We start from the raw sequence: 3,243 nt of genomic DNA, 5'->3' as shown, positions 1-3,243 counted from the left end.
CTAGTAAGTGCCAGAGCCAGGCCTGGCTGTTCCGACTCTGAGTGCTCTTTTTTCCTTCAGCAGGCTGGCCCGGAGGGTCTCCCCCGCCTGCCACCACATGCCCCCCCCTAGGGCTCGGAGATGCCACTCTATAAGCCTGAGAGAAGTGCCTGGGGGTGCTGTGCCCACTCTCTGCTCAGGAGTGGCTCTGAGGGGCTGGGTGAGAAGCAGGAGGCCGTTAGGACCCAGAAGCTATCGGAGCATCTTGCTCTGCCGGCAGCCTCTCACCGCTCACTGCAGTGGTTCAGGCTTCAGCAGCCTTGGAGAAGCATCAGCTGAGAGCAGCTATCACATGGGAGCCGGGAGCTGCCCAGCAAAGGTAGGGGTTGCCGACTAGGCCAAGAGCGGGGGCCAGACCCAGGGCCTGGGGGTAAGGGCCGAGGCAGCCTGCATAAGGGGGGCTCTCCATCCCAAGCACCAGCCCACCCCACCTTCTGGTGGGCAGTTTTGTCAAGGAATGGGCTCCCAGGTATCCCGAAGGCAGTGCTGGGGTGTGGGCATCTCGGGAGCCTACAGATGGGGGTTGATCTCCTGCCTGCTGGAGATACTAGAGGCACACAGGGTTCCCCGTCTATCCTGGCCCATGTCATAGAGATGGGTCCCCCACACCCTGGGAATGGGTCTCTTGGCATCCAGGCCAATGGGCAACTCTGTGTCCTGGGCGGGGGGTGACTGCTATTGTGGCCCCCTGGAAGTGGCCTCTGGCTTGGTGGGGGGGAGGATGTTCTTATCTGAAGGCAGGCCGGGTTTGGCTCCCTGGGAGGGAAGCTCTGTATCTGGGAAACAGGTGCATATGAATCCCCACAATACCTCTGTGGCCTTGGGCTGGGCACTTATGAACATCTTGCATCCGGAAGCAAGGCCATCTGTAACTTGAACATGCCCCGCGAGAGGCCCAGATCTCAGCCCCTACAGTGGCGAAGCCTTCCAGGTGCTGAGAGGTCCTGGGGGTGAGGGGGTGGGGGCTGCTGGAAGGAAGCTGTAGGAGGACGAGAGAGCATCTGAGGAGGCATGATGCTGGCAGCTGGGAGTGGAGTGAGGCTCCCTGGGTTTCCCTAGGAAGCGTTACTCCACAGCCCCCCATTCATCACCCCAGTCCCTCAGTAAGGAGTACAGGGAGGCAGGGATATGGATCCATCTGTGAGGAGGCAAATTGGAATCTGGGGTTCAGGCAAGGCAAGGGGATAGGAGAAAGACATGCCCTGCGCCCTCATGCCTTAGGCGCCCTCATGGCCACACAGCCCTCCTCCCTCGCCACGTGGGAACCAAGTCTGCTACCCTCAGCCTGGGGTCCCAGGTGGGCCCTGCTGACAGGCTCTTGACATCCAGGCAAGCATGTGGGCCTCTACTCCTCTGGTTCCCAGGGCCTCAGAGTCACGTCTTCTGGGCTCCACTCTCAGGTAGAAAGAATACAGAAGTTACTGTGTGCAAAAGGGGCAGATGTCTCCCTTGCTATTTTTTTTCCCATGTTTTTCCATGTCTTAGAAGTTGATGTCTCCACTTTTGGGTCCGCTCTTCATCTCTGCAGACCCTGAGTTTATGTGGCCATTTTAACTGTGAAACGAGCTTTCTGCTCCCACTGGAACAAGCCATACCACTAGGCAGTTGTCCAAAGTCAGGGCAGCTTCGAGTCCAGGAGCCCAGGTAACCTTCCCAGGAGAGTACCCTGCAAGTGCACGGCTGACCGACCACCTCAGTGCTCTTGCAGCTGTACTAGGGGGCAGGGACGCACACAATCCATCGCTCTAAGTTAGAGTCAGTTCACAAAATTCATCCTGAACACCAACTGCATGCATGGAGTTCTAGAAGACAAATTAGCTGAAAGTTGGCGGTCGTGTGAAAAACCAGTGTGGATTGTAAGGCTAGGACTATTGAGGGAAGATAGACAGTGTCCCCCGACCCCCTCCGTGGGGCTACTTATTGCAGCCAGAGAAATGATGGATTTTTAAACCAAGCAACTACTGCCGGAGCGTCCTGTGACCTGGGAACTGAGTCATCAAATGTGACCATACATGGGCACCTTGGAGGTCATCCAGGCCAACCCATTTTACAGATGCAGAAGCTGTGACCCAGGGAACTTGTGACTTTTCCACAGAAAGCCCATCAGGCTTGGCACAGTCACTTTTGCCTCTAATTTGCATTCCTTAACACACTATACAGAGGGGCTCTGGATGCAAGGATAGTATATGGAAATGAAAAAAACTGAGTTGCATTGAGCAACTCATTTCAGTTATATGCAAACTCAGCATGGAGAATGAGATGCAGGAGACAGATTTGACCTGCCACTTGCCAGGAGAAATGAAAGGCACTGAAACCATAGGCTCCCTCCATTCCCAATTTCTTCCAGGTTTCTTCTCTGATTTATGTTCATTCTCCACCTCAGTCACCTACCTCACTCACACCTACCCACCTCTTACACGGGATTCCTCCTTGTTCTGTGACTGTGGTAACAGTGCAGGGTCAAGAGGGCTTTGGGTGAGCTCTGGCCATGGCCAGCTCCAGGGCCCAGAGATCTGGGGAACCAGAAGTGGGAGGCAGGAGTATATCACCTCTACCTGCAGGAAGGACAGTGTGGCCTGGAGAAGGTAATGAGGGTGTGGAGAAGGGCAGCTTTCAAGGAACGAATGCCCTTCTGGCTCTGAAATAGATGAGCTGACCTCCCAGTACCCTTCTAGCTAGGACATTTTTTTCATTGTGCCTTCTCAACATTCCCAAGTGACAGCTTTTATCTGGAGGATGACGCTGTCGGAGGAGACTAATGCAGTCCTTCCCTCTTTCAGATGATCTCTAGAGTAGCCCAGAACAGAGAGAGACATTTTTAGAGATGGCTCAAATTCAATGACCATTTATTGAGTGCCTGTTATGTTGCAGCTGCTGTGGAGGCACCGTCAAGCACAGCATGGCACTGTGGGAGAGACTACTGGCCCCGGGGCCAGACCACCGATCTGTGTACTCGGACCTTGCCACTTACTAGCTGTGTGACCTTCGGTAAGTTACTTAACCTCCCTAGGTCTTTCTTTTTGATTGCAAAGTGGAAATAAGAATAATACACACTTCCCAGGCTTGTGTGAGGATTAGAATAAGTTAACCTAAAAAAAAAAATAAATGAATAAAGGTAATGAAAATACCAGAAACAAACAAAAAAAACCCATGTGAAGTTGACCTCACAATGAAAGAATTTCTCTTTAACGAAAAAAAAAAAAA

The 3,243-nt window shown here is 53.2% G+C and overlaps 1 protein-coding gene across 4 annotated transcripts in view; it reads left to right on the top strand.

The window, feature by feature from the left end:
- Window positions 1-292: 292 nt before the first annotated feature.
- The window catches only part of GPR61 (G protein-coupled receptor 61), an 8,752-nt gene continuing 5,801 nt past the window's right edge, over window positions 293-3,243 (top strand). For all 4 annotated transcript variants that reach the window (XR_001145852.1, XR_001145850.1, XR_001145851.1 and 1 more), the window contains exons 1-2: window positions 293-358; window positions 2,911-3,027. The gene's annotated coding sequence lies outside the window, so the exon portion shown is untranslated. The remainder of the gene's footprint in view (window positions 359-2,910; window positions 3,028-3,243) is intronic.

Source organism: Condylura cristata, unplaced genomic scaffold (genome assembly GCF_000260355.1).
Source record: "Condylura cristata isolate star-nosed mole 26May11 unplaced genomic scaffold, ConCri1.0 scaffold00026, whole genome shotgun sequence".
Lineage (NCBI taxonomy): Eukaryota > Metazoa > Chordata > Mammalia > Eulipotyphla > Talpidae > Condylura > Condylura cristata.
Note: the sequence above shows the minus strand (reverse complement) of the source record. Positions and strands in the feature narration are given on the sequence as shown.